We start from the raw sequence: 20500 nt of genomic DNA, 5'->3' as shown, positions 1-20500 counted from the left end.
GCAAACAAGGATAGAGCTTTAGCCCAGGAACTGGGCCTTAATCTGGTAGATGTACTAAGCTTACAAATTTTAAATAGCCTAGAGGAGGAATCTGAGCAACCACAGGGGAATGGCCCATTCACAGATCTTAGATTACCAAATACATCCAACCTTCCTCTGCTGCACTGCCCTAAATTGGACATATTTGAGAAATTAGTTCATAAAGACTTGAAAAACTTTAAGCTATCAAGGAAGTCATCAAATATGTCTCAATCAAAGTTAGCTGCTTTAAAGACCCTGGAAACCAATGATGAGATTTGTATAAAACCCTCAGATTAGGTGGGCAATGTGGTAGTCATGGACAGGAACCAATATGTCGCCATGTGCAAAAAACTGCTTGATGACAAATCAACATATGCGACTTTGAGCAATGATGCAACGTTGCTCTTCCTGGGGGAACTAGGGAAACCACTGGCCAAGCTGATGGGGGTGGTTGCATCACCAAGACAAAGCAGAAGTATATGCTCCCCAAGGATCCAAAAGTTGCCACATTTTACGCGCTTCCTAAAATCCACAAAAGGAAGTCTCCATTATTAGGGAGACCAATTCTGTCAGGCATTAATAACTTAACGCAAAACACAAGCATATACTTAGATAAGATCTTAAGACCTTCTGTTATGTCACTCCCCTCATACGTGCACGATACAATGGACATCTTGCGACATCTTGAGGGCATCTCTGTGAATTTAGAAACGTTCTTGGCAACATGCAGGTGGTACAAGAGCGGTCAATTACTTTTTAACTCAGAGGGGTATACACTTTCAGAAGCATAATGAATTTGTAGGTAACCTACTTGACTTCGTCCTTTCCCACAACTACTTTCCTTTCAATGGACAGTACTTCCACCAGCTCAGAGGCACCACGATGGGGATGTCATATGCCCCATCATATGCCAAGCTGTACCTGGGCTGGTGGGAGGAAAAATGTGTTTTTACTCCAGAGAATTCTAAATGGACAGACAATATATCGATTTGGTTTTGATATATTGACGATATACTCCTCCTATGGTCTGGGGGTTTATCTCTCTTTAAGACGTTTGTTGATCACTTAAACACCAATGACCTAAATGTAAAGGTCACTTCTGAGATTGATTCCACATCCATATCTTTCTTCGATATCAAAATCATAAAAGAGCCTGATGGAATCTCCACGACACTATTTAGAAAAAGTACGGCCACTAACAGTTTTCTATATTGCAACAGCTTTCACCCCTATCCACTTTGGAGGGGGATACCCAAAGGCCAATTCTTGCAGCTTTGGAGGAATTGCTCAGATGAAAAAACGTTTAAACAAGAAAGTCTAAAATTATCAGAGAGATTCTTGAAAAGAAACTACCCAAGAGACGTAGTTCAGAGAGCATGCCAATTTGCATCTCAACAGTCAAGATCCAATCTCCTAATTCCACACATATGGGAAAATAACGAGGCGTTACGTGCAATTGGTACATATGATACAGCTACAAGACAGGTCCGTGAAATCTTGAACCGCTATTGGAATATATTAAAAGATGATGGGGACCTAAAGGAATTGCTACCCGATAACCCCGCAAGCACATTCTGATGCGTTAGAAATATTGTGGCCACTTGGTGAAAAGCTCTCTATCACAAGCAGGAATAGGGTGCAACTGGTTAAATGCATCAAGACCAGTGGGAACATTCCCCTGCTCAAATTGTAGTGCATGTGCCTTTATAGATAAAAGCACCTCCTTTAGAAGTGCCTCCACAGATAAGGTATATACCAATAGAGAGTTTATAAATTGCCGTTCCTCCAATATCATCTATCTCGCCTCCTGCCCTTGCCCGCTAAATTACGTGGGCAAAACAACGCAACAACTTAGGCGTAGAATATCGACCCATGTGGGAAATATTTGTAGAAAAGAGAATACTCCCCCTGCCAATCACGTGTGGGCAGTACACGGCGGTAACCCTGATGTGATCAAATATTAGGGTATAGAACAAATGAGAACACAGAACCGCAGAGGAGATGTTGACCAAAGGCTGCTTCAAAAAGAATCAGAATGGATATCCGCCTGAACTGTGTGAACCCCTCTGGACTGAACAAGAATCTATCATTTACATGTTTTAAGATCTGAAGGACCTCTGAGTAGTCCACTGTCCCTCAATTATATAGATGCTCTTTTATGAGTCAATGCAGTTGTGCCTTTCCTTCACCTATGTGAAAGATTGTATTTTTATATACTATCTATGATCAATTTATTCCCAATCCAATAAACTGTCTAATAAAACTGGCATTTGCAGAATGAAAAATAATCACTAAACCCAAAAATGACCTATCCTTGTGGGCATATGTACATTAAAGGGGTTGCCCCGCGCCGAAACGGGTTTTTTTTTTTCAATAGCCCCCCCGTTCGGCGCGAGACAAACCCGATGCATGTGTTGAAAAAAAAAAACGGATAGTACTTACCCGAATCCCCGCGCTCCGGTGACTTCTTACTTACCTTGCGAAGATGGCCGCCGGGATCTTCACCCTCGGTGGACCGCAGGTCTTCTGTGCGGTCCATTGCCGATTCCAGCCTCCTGATTGGCTGGAATCGGCACACGTGACGGGGCGGAGCTACGAGGAGCAGCTCTCCAGCACGAGCAGCCCCATTCAACACGGAGAAGACCGGACTGCGCAAGCGCGTCTAATCGGGCGATTAGATGCTAAAAATTAGACGGCACCATGGAGACGAGGACGCTAGCAACGGAACAGGTAAGTGAATAACTTCTGTATGGCTCATAATTAATGCACGATGTACATTACAAAGTGCATTAATATGGCCATACAGAAGTGTATACCCCAACTTTGTTTCGCGGGACAACCCCTTTAATATCAAACCTTGGCAGAAGATAGGGCCTGATATTAAAAACTGCATGTCTTAGAGTGATTGATTAGTTTATGCTATCGGAATTATGAATGAATATAGGCAAATCTGGAATAAGAAGCGATACTTCCTTAGCAAGCCCTGTGTATTAATATATATCCTCATCTCATTAATGACAATGATGATATTAAGCAAGTATGGCTGAAGAAAATAAATCTACGTAGATAATGTTAGACTTGGAGAAACCTCCTTGTTAACAACAAGGTTTTATTAATGTTTTTAAAAACTGGGAGCTGCGAGAATAACTTGAACTTAACCACTCCCCCTATGATGACATACCTTGCTGTGGGATATGTCTTTCTCTGTCAATACCCCGTATTCCTGCCCCTACAGATGATGCGGGTGGACTCCCAGTCATCTGACCGAACTCCCAGTAACCTGACTAGGGTATCAGTCACACAGCTGAGCTCCTGGTGACATGGGACTGAATGGCGTGATGATGTAGAAGCACAATCCCTCCCCATCACGCTGTCTCCATGGCGACCGGCTACACGGGTAAGTTCCTGATCACATGGGGTCCGATTGACATGCCGGCTTTATGGCAATCAGATGCTAACTACCAATGACTCAAAGACACCTCCCCGCTAACCACCAATGTGGTATGTAAAGCAATAAGAGAAATCAGAAGTGTCTGCCTGGAGATCAGAAGAACGGAACCAAGTAAAATAACAAGGAGGATCTCCATTGTAATAGATTAACTGGATCGGAAGAACCGAATAACCGAAATCTGTACTATGTGAAGTAGGTGTACATCAAATGACCCTCCTATAGAAGGTTTGGATTGGGCTAAAACACTTAGTCGTCATCCCCCAGGGGAGGGCCAGGGCTGCTAGGGCTCACAAACCTAGTAGGCATATACCTGTGGTCTACCATTTGTTTAATATTTTGATCCTATTACTTAAAAACTATGCAGGCATGACTTCTGGGCATTCTAGCAGTGAAAAAGAATTAGGAGAGATAAATATCAGACTCTAAATCTCCAGATATTTCTTTCTGGGATAGGCATCTCTTAAAAGAAAGCAAGAAGTAGATAGAAATGCTATTTAATGTATAGCCAGTTGAATAGAGACTGGGATATCAGAAAAGAATTTGTATACAATTGGGCACTAGTCTAGTTCAGCAATCACTACTAGTGGACCAATCTATATCAAACGTTTAATCGCTTATGTCTTCTGACTGCTCCTGGTCATATACTTTTATAACAAAAAGAGTTAGAATAGTGAGAGAAGAAAAAAGCAGGCACACTAAGTAATATGCTGGGTAACTTATCTCAACAGAAATACATGCTGCCATCTTACATCTGATAGACGTCGCATTAGAGGTGAATGAGCAGATTAGATGCATATATGCACCACCATAGATTTATCAGCTCTCTAACCTAAACTAGTGCACTGCCTATGAGTGTATTGTAATAAGAAACTTGAACTGACTCCTCGATAGGTTCAAAGATTTCCTGATGATCTGCCTGATGAACAGAAGAAACGCATCGAGCTGTGAACTAATTGAATGCACGGCTTTGTTATCAATATAAGTTGTGAATCGAATGCAACAGGATGTATTAAGCTATCTCACTAACAAGACCCTGAATATGTTGCCTTATCCTACTTGTGACCTAAAATATGCATGAATAACACATCATATAATATAATAACACATAATATCAAGTATTATAGGAACCTAAAGGTGGAATAAGGAATATTTATACCGCTCACCATAATCTTGTAAATTGAGTAACCACTGAACAGTGGCTTCCTTGCTTTATGTTTGTTTGAGTCATCTACAGTTTATGTTTGATTACGCAAGTCGTCAATTTTTTCGACGCAGTGACCTGTATGTCAGCCCTATGCTTTTAGAATTATCCCTAATAAACTCCCATATTAACTGTCTATACTGTGAAAGGGCCTTTAATACTCTGTTTTAGACTTGGGCTCTGCCTCAGTGAAAGATAGTAAATCTGATGAACCCATGAGGGTTCCCCATTTTGCCAAGTCCCACCAACTTTTAGAAGAGTGCTGAATGAGGTGTAAAATGGTCCAAAAGTGGTAAATTATGCTTCAAATATGGCAAAAAAAAGAGCTGTGAAAACAGTATATTAACAAATAATTTTTGAACAGGGCACACATTCATTTTAAGAAGATAGTGTAAAATTCCGAATAGACAGGACTTTAAATGCATACATTGCTCATAGTCCCATCTGACTATTAAAAAGAGGAAAATGGACATACAAATATATTCTTCCTTACCTTTCCAATTGCCAAGATATAATCAGATGTGTGTATCATGAGATAACCAGCTTTTCAAAATAACATGATGTTGTGATACTCAGCCATGAAATATCTATCCTAGGTGTGTCTGTGAATGGCCACCCAGGGGTTTCGATGTTAATCCTAGAATTCAAGGGTTTTGCTAGCATATTATGATATTGTATAGAAATGGATTCATCAGAAACTGCAGTCCTTATCCAAGTTAGAGCTAAGGTAAGGGTGGATACATTTCTATGTAGTTGTATACAAGTAACATTTGATTTAACCATGTTTTATTTTACTGCACCAGATATACATTAGCTTATATAAAAGTATTAAAATAATTCAGTTCTACTTTAATTAAACAAGCTAAATTCTTAGCCTACGCATATGGCAACTTTACCCTTTAAAACAAGCATTCATTAACTGTAATGCAAAAGTGGCACTGGATGCCAGAAAAAGTCATGGATCTGTGGGTTTTTGGCTTGATCTTTGAACTATCCCGGCAAACTGGCCTGAGACAACAAAATTATGTACTGCATTCACTAGAGATTGATCAAGAGGTAAAATAATTAATCGTCTCACTAAGCCTCAAATTCCAGCCAAAAAAACAGATAAGAATAATCAGCAGTGAGAAGAATAATGTGCATAATTAGTGATATAACATAGTGTTTTCAGTTTTCTGTAATATTTCCCAGCTATTGTACCTTACAGCAAGATGAGAAAGCTCCTGAACTTCAAGTGTTATTGAGTGTAATAAAGCAACTACTGTAGACAATAACAAAGTTCTAAAACTGTTTTTTCGCTTTTATATAACAATTGTTACATAATTCAAATGGAATAGAAACAATAAAAGAACTTAGAAGGTCGCTACATGAAAAACATGGTTTATTGTAAGAGGAGAGAATTAATATTTGTGGGGAATCCAAGCTATTTCCACTTTGGAAATTCAATACAAAATAACATTTTTAAAGATTTGCTGACCTCTATGTAAATTGATTTGTTATGTTTGATAGACACAGTAAAACAGAATGATTCACAGTTTGCACAGTCATTGGTAAAGAGAATTTTTATGAAGATTTACCTCATCACTGGTAGCTCTGTTTCATCAAACCTTTTCAACTCCTTCCAGCAGCTGAAGACTGCCCCATATAGCATTGATATAGTTTTACATGTAGCCATCTTCAGCTGCTGTAAAGAGATGAAAACGGCCGATGGAGCAGAAGCGCTCTGAAATTAAACAAAACAAATACCATAAATAACAAGCTTATCAATGCCAGTGGTGTACCCAGAGAGAGCACTATATCGGAAAATACAATTCTTCTCCATAATGGTATACACTCAGGACAGCAGGGCATGATGTTTTTTTCCCTCCTTGCCCTTGCCATAACCCTTGGGACAATTCCCTACTGTATTGTTTGCTAACAATGCAGTTTCTCTGGAGAGGTGAATCCTACACAGGTCACCTGATAGTGAAAGGAATGGAATTACAAAAGATAAGCCCCCTCTGTCAAGGGCCACATAGCAGCCCTGTGGTCTGACTTTATAGTATAAATATATAATTTTACTATGTTAGATTTGTAGTGTCGTCTCTGGACCAATACATCCATTACCTTCTTGTGTCCAATTCCAAATTGGTAGTATAATAGGCTTCAATGAGCTCAGAGAGAAAGAAAGACAGACCCCAGTGCCTTGTGGTATCAGGTGATTCCCTATATTTTCATGACAAAATTACATAACAGCAGAGATTCACACCCTTAAAAGTTATGAGTATACAGGATAGGTTATAACTCAAATGATTAACATATGTTAATGCCTTAAGGTGTAGGTTATTGACATGTTACTATTCAGACACGCGATTTCGAAGAAGTGACGGTAAAACTACAAACAGAAACTAGCAGAAACTAACATAAAGAATGCAAGGGGGAATTGGAGCCCGCCTTTTTATCAACTAGAGGGGTAAAGCTGCTCTCAAGATAAGGGCAGATTGATCAAATTAGGAGTTTTCCCATGAGAACAAAGCATGGGGGTAAAAAGAAGAACCTTGCAAATACAAGCATATACTATACTACTGTTTCCATTAATTAATTACTAGATGTAACTGTGGTTTTCTTTCTGCTCCCCCTATCTTGCAGACACTGTGGAATATGTTGGCTCTATATAAAACAAGATTATTATTATTAACTTTTTAGCTGCGGCTTATACTAGCAGGGTGCTATATCTTGCCCAGCCTAGGGCACTTCATACATACTGTATATACTCGAGTATAAGCCGAGTTTTTAGCACATTTTTTTTGTGCTGAAAAAGCCCCCCTCGGCTTATACTCGAGTGAGGTAAAAAAAAACAAAAATAAAAACCCCGCAATACTCAGCTCTCAACTGGCGTCTGTGTCCCCGGTGCGATGATCTCCCTGGCGGTGTGGCAAGCTGTTTTAGACTTCTCCCCACTGTCATCTCCCTGACTCAGTTTTGAATTCCTCCGCCGTCAGTGCTTTGTGAGGAAGCACTGTGATTCGATCGAGCACCAGCCAATCACAGCCGGTGCTCGATCATTCACAACCATTCAGTATATGACATCACTGAATGGCTGTGATTGGTTTATCGAGCGCCGACTGTGATTGGCTGGCGCTCAATCCAATCACAGTGCTTCCTCACAAAGCGCTGAGGGCGGGGGAATTCAAAATCAAGCCAGGGAGATAATAGCGGGGAGAAATCTGAAGCAACTTGCTGCACGGCTGGGGAGAGCATAGCTTCGGGGACACAGACGCCAGCTGGGAGGTGAGTATTGCAGTTTTGTTTTTTTTATACCTAGTGTATACTCGAGAATAGCTAGGCTTATACTCGAGTCAATAAATTTTACCAGTTTTCATGAATGGGTGAGTGCTGCCCCTAATTGGCTGAGCACAGGGACCAATCAGAGGCAGCTCTCAGCTGTCATTCAATAGCTGAGAGCTGCCTCTGATTTGTTAAAGTGCTCAGCCAATCAGGGGCAGCCCTTTCAGCAGGTGGGGATTTTAAATCCCTGTTTGCTGAAAGCTTCTCATAGCAGTGCAGGAGAAGAGCTGGCTGGACACAGCTGAGCCCCGGCAGCTGCAGAGAGGTGAGTATACATTTTTTTATTTTTTTACACATTTTTGGATTGATTTTCAGGGAAGAGCTTATATTTTAAGCCCTTCCCCGAAAATCACTGCAGGGCTTGCCAGCAGCCCATTGCTTTCAATAGAGCCAGCTGTATTGCCGGCTTCATTGAATTCAATGGGCGAACAGCGCGCTCCTCTGCCACATTATATGTTCTCAATGGGGTCGGCACTGCTGCTGCCAGCCCCATTGAGCACAAGGTGAAACCCCTGGATGCGACATACACAAAACTCCGGTTTGCCGCAGTTACATGCGTTTTGCGAACCGGTGTCCTATAATTTTCTCTGCAGGCATTTTTCCGCATGTAAAATTTCCACATGTGACCACTCTCATTGAAAAGCTCGGGTTCTATCTAGTGCGATCTTTTTTACATGTAGAAAAACGCCCGTCAAAACACCCGCGTGACTGAGCCCTTACAAACAAAAGCATTCCAGTAATAAAGCTACCCATTAACTATTTTACCGCAAATTGTATCTGTTTTAAAGGCTAATGCCCATGGACGGATTTCTGACGCGTTCTCCGTGGCAGAAATCCGTGTCGGAATAACGCAGCTATTACTCACATATGTGATTCTGTCATGGATTTTCGCCATGGGAAAAAAATAGTGGCATGTTCTATTTCACCGCGTTTTTCCACAGCGGAGGTCTTCATTAATATAGTGTTAATGGAGACTGCGGAAAACCGAGCATTTTTCTTCAATCACCAGCGAGGACTTTTTGTTTACCACCGCGGTACTCCCACGGCGTAAATCCATGGGCGCATTCCGCTCCGTCCGTGGGCATGAGCCCTAAGCAATCCTCTGATTTCACAACAAAATTCTATACTGGGAGTATATTACCTGCAGTTGTTCTTCTCTGCCACCCCTCCAATTTGCCAGTTTTTGTCTGTCCAGGATGGCTGCAACAATTTTTTAACTATCTAATGCCCACTGTGCACTGTTTTCTTATTGGCCAGTGCTGATCACATAAGCAGCTCTGGCTAATCAGAGAGCAGGTGTACTGCATTAGTAGTCTAACATTACCAATGCACTGTGGTGATCAGGTATTTTGAAGATTGTGTTGGCCATCTCGGGTGGCCAATATTTGGAATACGGCACTGGCAGATTGGAGTGACAGAAGAGAAGAACAACTGCAGGTAATATAACCCCCTCCATGAAAACGATCTTACAGACTTGGATTGACGTGAGACCCCCCCCCCCCCTTCAAACTCTTTTTGGAGAAGCTCTCCTTTATTATGCGTATGGACTGGGTGGAAGCCTCTATCCAAAAGGAGACATAGATAGAGGGATTTTTCAAAACATGGGAAAGTTTTGTTGATATCCTACCGCACAGAGTAAACAGAGCAATACATGAGTCTTTCAGAATGACTGCATGCTACGTGACTAGGTCTATGACTGAAGACCCCCCAATCAGTGGAGTGTAACTGACATGGGGGGGTACACTGGGGGCCCGTATGCGCCGGAGCGCTTATTCGTATACAGAACGGAGAATATGTTTCTGTTCGGAATTATACACAGGAGGAGAGACGCAGAAGACAAATAAAGAAAAAAAAATTAATGGTGTCAACTTGGTCCATGGTTGGTTAGGATGTTGAAATATGTTGAAGGTTTGTTTTTGTTTTCTTTCTTTGTTTCTCTTTGACCCATAATGTGACCACATGCTCCCCCCACCCCCTTTTTTTAATCTCCTTTCCCTCTCCCCTCTACCCCCCATAGGAAGGAAGAAGTCAGGAAAAGCATATACCAGTATTAATGTTTAAATTCTATTGACAAGGATAGAGGAAATGTTTTCGTAAGAAGTTAAGAATATACATGTTTCTACACAGATATATGTTTTCATAAACATGCTTGACATACGGATATATATGTTTTGTAAAAGTATGGAAACCCTGTTTAATGCAAAAATGTTCAATACAAACAAGTTGAAATATAACCCCCTCCAGTCCCGGGACAGAATTATGTCCTGAAAACAGAGGGTTGCTTTGAATTATAAGCATAAAACAAGCTATATTCTTTTACATTTGCAGATCACCTGCTGATAAGCTCACCTTTGGCTCATCACCAACAACTATTTGGAGTATTTTCTTAACCTCTAATACGAATATTAAAGAGCATCTGAACCATCACAATCAACGATCCAAGATTTTATTTACAAAATTATTATTAATAAAATGTTCAAATTGTTTTAAAACAAAAAAAAGCAAGAAAAGGTATATTTTTCAGCCTAATCTTACTATAGCATCTAAGAAACACACAATACTTACTTTAATCTGACTACCTGAATTTTAGCACGCTTTAATGCAGGTGTTTGGGTTGATGTGCCAATTCACAATAGTACTCTGCTCCTTGTACAGCAAGCTGGCAGGGCTAGACTTTTAATTAAGAGATTGTCCCTGAGAAGTCAGCTGTTACTTTGCCACTAATTAATGAGTTGGCAGGACACCTAGCATTCCTGGGGCAAAGAAAGTGAACTCATCAAATATTTTGTTGTTAATGTTCTTTTCATTGTGATTAACATAAATGATGATCCACAAATGACCGTACATAAGGAGTCATTTATTGAGGGCCATGGGTCAAACTAATGCAGAAATTCTCCAGACAGAGCTACTTCATATTCTCCTAACACAACATATGATTTGGTTTCAGGATTGTGTCCTTACGTTTTGTCTTAGGTTTATTTATGAGCTTACACATTATGCTAAGTTATTGCTGGGAATAAAAAGGGACATATTTTTATCTGTATCATTTTTCTTATCTCAATTGTCCTTTTGTTTATTACAGAGATACAGCTAAGAGGAAATATGCCAAAGTATGTGTACAATTGATGTGGAAATAATGTGCATAATATTAAAGTGCTACTTATACAATTCTCATGTATGTAAAATACTGTAGGAAGATATTGTACAATAAATCGCTTAACTCCTAAGAGGATGACAATGAACAGGTTCTGTCCTTAGGACCCATGCACCTTGGTACACTATAGATCTACACTGCAAGGATCCCTAAGAAGATTGCAATCAAGGAGACTAACATTGTGCCATGCTTCATTGCATACCGGATTATGGGGTATTCATGATAGGGGTGGGCACACATAGTGCCTTCAGGTCTGTAATATTTTTTCTGTATATGTTATATGCAGGATCATTTCTAAACCAAGTCTTACTCTTGAGGAAAACTCTAACAATTATAGTGGATAATGTCAGGGATCCTTTAAGACTATGTAGCTGATCATCTGATATGCGAAGTGGAGTCTTTGCTTCTTGAAGCTAAGACAAATCCAAACTACAGGCTTATGTTGCTCACAGATATTCCCTGAAGGAAGATTTGGTTTAGAGGGTTCTCATGTCCCTAACGTGGTGAGAGGTGATAACAAATTGTGGTCAGATAGCCTTGGTTAGATAAACCAAAATCCTGTGCACATGTACTGGAAGAAAAATGTGCACTTTCAGGTCATTATCTTGAAGATTTTCTGTGGACTGTTGAAGCAGATTTTACCTTTTGCAATGTAGATTGTTGCGGACTAATCTGGGCACTATTAGCTATGGTCAGCATGTATGTCAGTCTCTGTTTCTACCTTTTTATCCCTTTCCCCTCTCCTGTTTATAGACTTCAATAGGCAGCATGAGTTTCCCCCCTCTTTCCCTTCCTGTTTTCAACCTTGTTATCACTTTTACGAGAGATGGGCATCACTTGACAACAGACAGTGCACAGCAAATTAGAAAGAAGGGAGACCCCTAGTGGCCAGCACTTTAGAGTTATTTTCAGCACAGAAACATAACTTTAGGGAAATTAAGTTATTTTCTATTAGTCACATTGGCTATCATAATGACGGAAGTTGTTTGAAAAGTTAGCAAACATTAAAAACATTCTTCAGCTTCAAAATTGATGGCTTATCCATGAGACAAGCCATCAATATCAGATCATTGGTGGCCTGCCTCTCAGCAACCATGCCAACCAGCTGATTGAAGGAGCCACGGTATACCAGCAAGCAGTGTTTGCCCTTAATGTTTAACAACAAAGGTTTAGTTGTGCCTGTACCTACTATTACTGCTCAGTTCCATTCAAGTCTATGGGAGTGGTCTGTAATACCAGGCACAACAACTAGTTAAAGTTCTGAGCAATGTTAGGTAAACAATGAAGGAGATGCAACATTTTTAAAACCCCATGGCCCCTTCAATCATCTGATTGGCTGCCGTGCATAGTCGGGCCACCCACCAATCTGATATTGATGGCCTATCTTGAGGCTAGACTGTGAGTTTTGTAGAGCTGGAGAATGCCATTTAGAGATATTACAATATGGCATATTTTTAAAGTATTCTAGCTACTGGTATCAGCTTGTCTAAATATGAATGTGCACTTTAAGGCATGTAAGAGGGTCTATTTAGCATTTCAGCTACTTTTGATGTAATGCATTGAGCAATACCCTCTACTTCCCTTTTAATAACGTACTTTAAAAAAGAACAATGAATTTCCAGAATAATTAATTCACATTTTCCAGTACTGAGATGATTGATAACACAATTATAACTACAGTAGAACACAATCCAGAAAAGCAATTTAATGGAAAAGACATGAGAAACCAGCCAGCATTGTGATGCAAACTACAGATTAATTCAAACTCTAAGAATTTAATAAACATGATCTGGAATTTTGTTTCTAAATAAGAAATGGAACAGTGATATCAAATATGACATTCAATCTGATCTCATAATATTATTCATTTCAGCCATTAAGATGGCAACAACTGCTTTGATAGAAAATTGAATTTTCAAAAGGTTTGTGTCACAAATGCACAATACACTTGCTGTCAGCGTAGAGAAGGCAGAATAGAACAGGTTTTTTTCAGATATGATATTGTGCATGAATGGTAACATATTTTTAGCAATAAATATATTACAATTTGATTCCACAATCAACATAATTAAAATCAAGGCATACTAATAAGGGTATTCTTTGTAGCATTTGCAACATTATTTTATACATGTTCATCACAAACTAAGCTGTTATTCCCCATCCACAGGATAGAGGATAACTTGCTGACCGGGGGAGGTCGCTCAGCTGAGACCCTCACCAATCTCAAGAACAGGGTCCTCTTTCCTGCTCTGTCTGTCACTGCAGGGTCTTTTCTCTCCCAATAGTGAAATCAGAATGAATAGAGCACTGGTCAAGCATGCGCAGTCGGCATTCCACTCATTTCTATGGGACTGCTGGTAATACCTGAGTGCTTGCCACAGTCCCATTGAATGTGAATGGAGTTTCAGTGAGCTTGTGCGACTCATACTCCATTTATTCTCCTCACTGCAGGGGGTACAGTAATCCCACACTGAGGAGGACGGGGACACAAGACCCTGTTCTCTGAATTGTTGGAGTCTCAGCGTTATTCCTTATCCTGTGGATAAAGCATAACTGGTGATCCTGGTACAACCCGTAAACTATTTACCCTTTTTTCAGTTTCAACATATTTACACAAATTGTGAACAGACAAATTTCTGATAACTTTTTTGTACTCAGCTTTGTCACAATTTTATGAGAAGCACCAAATAAAAGCTAATTAACCCCTTCCTGATATATGATGTACATTTATGTCATGTAGCGTCGGGGTATGTATGAAGAGAGATCGCAGGACAACCTCTCTTCATACAGCATGGGCATTAGCTGTTTATTACAGCTTACACCGGTGGGCAATAGCTGCAATTAGATGCACTGCCGATTGCGGCTATCAACCATTTAAATGCTGCTGTCACATTTCCTTGCACTCAGCTATTTTTGCTAGCCAAGAGTAGGGAGATTTTAAATTTACCATGCTCTCGGGCCTTCTGCGCATGAGTCCAACATTTTGCCCTTGGTGCGCATGTGCAGAAGGCAGCGCCAGGTCCCTGCAGGACCAGATCACCGCGGGACATCACAGAGGCCGGAGGTGAGTAGTTTCATGTCCCCTCACGTAACCGATCCATGAGGGGAGCTGAAACTTTAACTTTTTTTAAACCGTTTTGCAACTTTATGCGATCACTGGTATCCATTGAATAACGGTGATCGCATGACTGGGGGTCGCTCACCGCAACCCCCCGTGACACCTCCAGGCTCTTGGCCATCTCCACCAGCCAATAGCAGGGAGCGGTCACGTTTGCCGATCCAGCTTTTACTCTACACGGTGTTTTTTACGGCCCTGTAGATTAAAGCTCAGACATCCAGGAAGTAAAAACACGTATGGGTATTCACTAAAGAATGAACCTGTCTTTAATGGGGGTTTCTTTGTTTATTTCTGTTCAGTGCTGTCTCCTATGGGTCTTCTGAGGCAATCCCAGATCATCTTTTGTTAATTAATTATATATAATGTACATGTTGGGAAATATGCTCCTCACAAATAAACCATGTTAGGTCATTGCTGATCATGACATATAAATGTTTTTACAGGAAAATATAATCTTTTTCCATGCTTGTACAATGCTTTAAATATTAAAAAATTAAAATAACAAAAAAACCTGCACATAATTAGTATCGCCATAACAACCCATACTATAAAATATTAAATTATTAGAGATGAGCGAACGTACTCGGTAAGGGCGATTTCGCAATCGAGCACCGCGATTTTCGAGTACTTCACTACTCGGGTGAAAAGTACTCGGGTGCGCTGTGGGGCGGGGGGTTGGGGAGGGGAGTGGGGGGTAGTAGCGGGGAACAGGGGGGAGCCCTCTCTCTCTCCCTCTCCCCCCCACTCCCCGCTGCAACCCCCCGCTCACCCCCGGCGCACCCGAGTACTTTTCACCCGAGTAGTGAAGTACTCGAAAATCGCGGTGCTCGATTGCGAAATCGCCCTTACCGAGTACATTCGCTCATCTGTATAAATTATTTATCTAGCATGGTAAATAACATGAAAATAACCATGGAAAAAAAACCTAAAAGAAAAAATGCCAAAATAGCCATTTTCTTTTAATCTTGTTTCCTCAAACAGCAATAAAAAAGAATCAAAAAGTCATATATTCCCTTAAATTTCAATCAGTAAAAACTACAAGTCATCCTGAAAAAAACAAGCCTTCATACAGATCTCTTGATGGAAAACTAAAAATGCTTTGGTCTTGGAATGTAATGACACTCCAAAAGTCTTTTTTGTAAAAAAAAGGATGTATATTGTCCAAAAGTAGTAAAACATTATAAAACCTATATAAATCTGGTGTCTTCATAATTGTAATGACAAATAGATTAAAGTCAACTTAATGTTTATACCATCTGATGAAAACCATAAAAAGAAATGCTAAAAAACAACGGTAAAGTTGCATTTTTTCAGTTGCCCCCAGAAGAAAATTAATAATAGTTATTAAATACAGTATATGCACCTGAAATTGGTTCATATAAATGCAAAAGCTCTTTCTACAAAATACAAGGTCTGATACAGCTACCCTGACAATGAAATAAAAAAGTTATGACCACTAGAACAGGGAAACGATTTATAGGTTCTTAAGGCTAAAATTAGCTAAATTGACTTAGTTAAGGTAATTGAGTTATGTGCCAGATATTTTTACACATAAATTCAAAACCTACAATAAAAAAGTGACATTTTCAGGAAGGCTTTTCCAATTTTCAAGTGACTGTTAGGGGCTTAAGGACTTACACATAGTGGATATAAAAACTCTACAGATCCCCGTTAAAATGCCCTGCTGCAAAATACGACAAAGATTAATCATTTCAGATTTATTTCCATCTTGAATGTGACCCATTATCTGTATAATTCCATTGAAAAATAAGCTAAAATCATTTAGGGTAGAAAAGTAAAAATAACAAAACTGAAATAACATAGTTGAATAAAGTTGGGGATGTGGTTGTGTTCAGAATTAGCCAATCATATTTAAACCCATGTTAAATAGCTAATCAGTGCATGGCTGCCATTATTTACAGTGATTCTGATTTAGCTCATATAATGTTCAGCTGTTCTAGTGTGATTTTCCTTACACCTTATTAATTGTATTTTTCAGAAAAAGGCATGGTCCGCAAAGAGCTTACAGGACATCAAAGGGATCTGATTGTGGAAAGGTATCAGTACAGAGAAGGTTACCAAATAGAGATGAGCGAACGTGTCCGTAACGGACACATCCGCACCCGGACACCGGCTTTAGCGAACACTGGAGTGTTCGCGCGTAAGTGTCCGGGTGCCGCCGGGGGGCGGGGAGATGCGCGGCGGCGCGGGCGGCAGTAGCGGGGAACAGGGGGGAGCCCTCTCTCTCTCCCTCTCCCCCCCGCTCCCCGCCGCACCCCCCCGCGCTGCCACGGCGGCCCCCGAACTTTTTCGCCCGAACACCGAGGTGTTCGCAAAGTTCGGTGTTCGGGCGAAAAAGGGGCGGGGCCGAACGTGTTCGCTCATCTCTATTACCAAAACATTTCGAAGGTATTACATATACCATGGAACACAGTGAAGATGGTCATCAAGTGGATCAAGTTTGCACAACAGTTGCATTATAAGAACTGTCCGTCCCTCAAAAATTGGTGAAAAGACCAGAAGCAAATTGGTCTGAGAGGCTGCCTAAAGAGGCCAACAACAACATTAAAGGAGCTGCAGGAGTTTCTGGCAAGTAGTGGTTGTGTAGTGTATGTGATAACCATCTCCTGTATTCTTCATATGTCAGGGCTGAGAGATAGGGTGACAAGATGGAAACCTTTTCTAACATAGAAAAACATCCAAGCCCAGCTATGTTTTGCCAAAACCTACATGAAGTCTGCCAAAAGTATGTGGGAGAACATTTTATGGTCTGATGAGATCAAGGTTGAACTTTTTGGCTTTAATTCCAAAGCTAAAGCCAACTATGTACATCACCAAAAGAACACCATACGTACAGTGAAGCATGGTGGAGACAGAATTATGCTTTGGGGCTGTTTTTTCTTCTGCTAGAACTGCGGCTTTTGTCAAGGTGGAAGGAATTATGAACAGTTCCAAATATCAATCCATTTTGGCACAAAACCTTCAGGCCTCTGCTAAGAAGCTGAAGCTGAAGAGGAATTCTACCATTCAGCAGTACAACGACCCAAAGCATACTTCCAAATCAATAAAAGAATGGCTTCACCAGAAGAAGTTTGAAGTTTTGGAATGGCCCAGCCAGAGCCCAGACCTGCTTTCCATTGAAGGCTTACCTGAAGAAGGCTTTACACACAAGATGCCCTTGCAATCTGACAGATTTGGATCACTTTTGCAAGAAAGATTGCGCAACGATTGCCAAGTCAAGATGTGCCATGCTGAGAGACAACTACCCAAAAAGACTGAATGCTGTTATAAAATCAAAGGGTACATTGACAAAGTATTGGTTTTAGGGCGTGCATATTTTTGCAACCACATTATGCAGGGGTTATCGGCAGCCCATTGCCGTCAATGGGGCCAATGGCAGCAGCCACGGTCCCATTGAAGGCAATGGGAGAACATCGCAATCCTCTGCCACAGCTGTGACAGCTGTGGCAGGGGATTCTTTATTCTCCGCGGGGAGTCCTGTTGTCACTGAACACTGTGACAGTGCTGTCACAGTGTTTAGTGACAAGGGGACTCCCCACAGGGAATATTGACATGCACCACGGACCTATGGTGCACGCGTGTCCTACGTTTTGCAGGTATGTACGTTTGCATGCCTGTAATACACGGGAATGTGAACACACCATAGGGAACCAATGGTTCAAATAGACTTGTGGTTTTGTGCGCACCTATGTGCGCACACGCTCGTGTGAAAGCACTCTCTGATTACTACTTACCTAACTTCAGGATTCTCTTGAGCCCCTTATTTGGGATCAGTGGGTGGTCTCAGCTGTCAGACCTTCACTAATCTGAAAGTTATCCTCTATTCTATGGAGAGGGGATACCTTTTTCTTGTGGCACAAAATCTTCTATTTTTGAAGTCTCTTAAAATAATAAATATGACTCTTTTCCATTTTTCTACTATTATATTAATCATCTCTTATTTCACACTCTGAAAGCTCTACTTGGGTAAATGTCAAGTTACTTCTGTCAAACTGCACTAATTATTTTAAAAAAAAGCATAATAGGGATAATAACAGTAATAATATATTAAACTTGAATTCGTAATCCAAAATTCATAGTTGCATCAGAATGCTAAATTTGGATACTACATACTACAGCAAATAAAATAGGTTTCTAGCATGAGAATAAATGAGAATCTGTTCATATTTCTTGTGGTTTGGAGACAAACCTCCATCTTGAGACCAGAATTATAATATTTTAGTGCCTTGGCAAGAACAACACTGTAAGTATAGCACTGTAGAATTTGTTGCAAATAATTTGGACAACAAACTAGAGCAGATGGTATCTAACATCAATAATTTACATGATTGGAGTGAGCCGTACTGGAGGAAAATTTAGAAGGATAAATGGAGATTGAATTTCATTTGCAAAACAAAAAAAAGTTGATACTGTATGTAAAACATATATTTGCTTAATGAATCAAGTTTTTCCATTATATTAGGCTCATTGTTGCTAGTTATTCACATTTAGCATGTATGACTAAATTACCATTAAAAGTGTTGATAACAAATACAGGAAACATCACGTACAATTCTGTATTTTGATTTTAGCAGTTATATAGATGATACTGGTATCCTGTATAGAAACTTGCAGTTAATTTTCATAAAATTTCCATTTGCATTAAAAGTTCTATGAGTTTCATGTAATCACATAATTGCTTGGACAGCTATCATGAGACTGACCTACTGGTTCTAACTAGACTATGCACAGTCCTGATTGCTACAACTGTCACTTTATCAGGTCTGCTTTCTCCTGTAATTGGGTTTGTCATGGCACTGTAAAAATATAAATGTCCCCTGAAGCTCTATTCTGACCTTTTGCTACACAAGTTACAAAGAGAAAATAGCATAAATAATAATTTTGAAAAATTAGCAAAAAAAAATAGCACCCACTGAACTGAGTCTGAAACTCGAGGCAATGATTACTTTAAGCTGTTTACTCTGCAAAGGAAAGAGTTAAAACAACAACAGTCATTCAGCTCATTCTGTCTGCAAGATGTGGAATTTTTAAGTTTAGAATTTCCAGAACACAAAGCTAAGGCCGGGTTTCCATATATCTGGCTGTCTGGCTCTTTTGTCCCTCTGGCGTTGTAGTGAAATGCCAGAGGAAAACTGATGCCAAAACTGATCCCATAGTTTTGTTCATTCATGGCATCTGGTCCATCAGTTGTGATGCCAGATGCCTCTCTGTGCCGGACAGAGAAACATTGCATACAGCAATTTCCTATCTGGCTATGAACACCAGACCGATGCACAATGTTCACCAAAATGTCATCAGTTGTGTCTAGCTCTGGCATAAAACCACTGGCTGGACAAAACTGATATATCGGAACAATGAGATTTATATAAAAGAAGCATAGTTGCAAACAGTCCTGAGAAATGCCTATAAAGGGATGGTTGTATACAAGTTTACCCCAAATGTGGGTGGTGTGCGGATTTTCCTGGACATTTGGGGAACTGTCCTGGGAAATAAGGAGAGGGCTTAAATGTCCAAAATTAACTTGGCAACCAGCTGTACCATTAATATCAGGCACTGGTATGTACACAAACACTTCATACCTATAAAATATCATGCCCCTTTTTCTGACTCACTATTGCCCCCCCTCCTCCCTCCATGATGTGAATAAGGGCTTACAGAGTTGCCATATATTTAACCATGGGCTTAATATTTGAATGTGCAAAATACGATATACTACAATACTGAACTATTGCAGTACATTGTAGAAGCAGTCAATCAATTGCAAGTTGAGGTTCCCTAAGGGGACTAAAAAACAATAAAAAAATAGAAAAATCTAAAGAATTCAACCACACTTTTTCCATTTTTCTCACAAAATTATAAAAACAATAAAAAAATAAATATAATTGTCATTTCAGTATATTAAAAAGCCCAAACTATCAAATAATTGCTTTTTCTATTTCACATGATGTAAAAAACCAAAAATACAAAATGCCAGAATTAAGTTTTTCTGATCACCCTCGTCTCCCAATAAAAACTCAATAAAAGGTGATGAAAAAGTCATGTGGATGCAAAAATAATAGCAATAAATACTACAATTCGTCATGCAAAACAATACGCCTCACTGACAGAAAAAAAACATAAGACTCTGAATTGAATATAAGGAAAAGACATAGTTTTCTTTTTAAAAGGTTTGATAATTTTTCGAAAGTAGTAAAATAATAAAAAAAA

This window comes from Eleutherodactylus coqui, chromosome 7, assembly GCF_035609145.1.
Source record: "Eleutherodactylus coqui strain aEleCoq1 chromosome 7, aEleCoq1.hap1, whole genome shotgun sequence".
NCBI classification, from domain to species: domain Eukaryota; kingdom Metazoa; phylum Chordata; class Amphibia; order Anura; family Eleutherodactylidae; genus Eleutherodactylus; species Eleutherodactylus coqui.
This window is presented reverse-complemented; position numbering follows the sequence as displayed.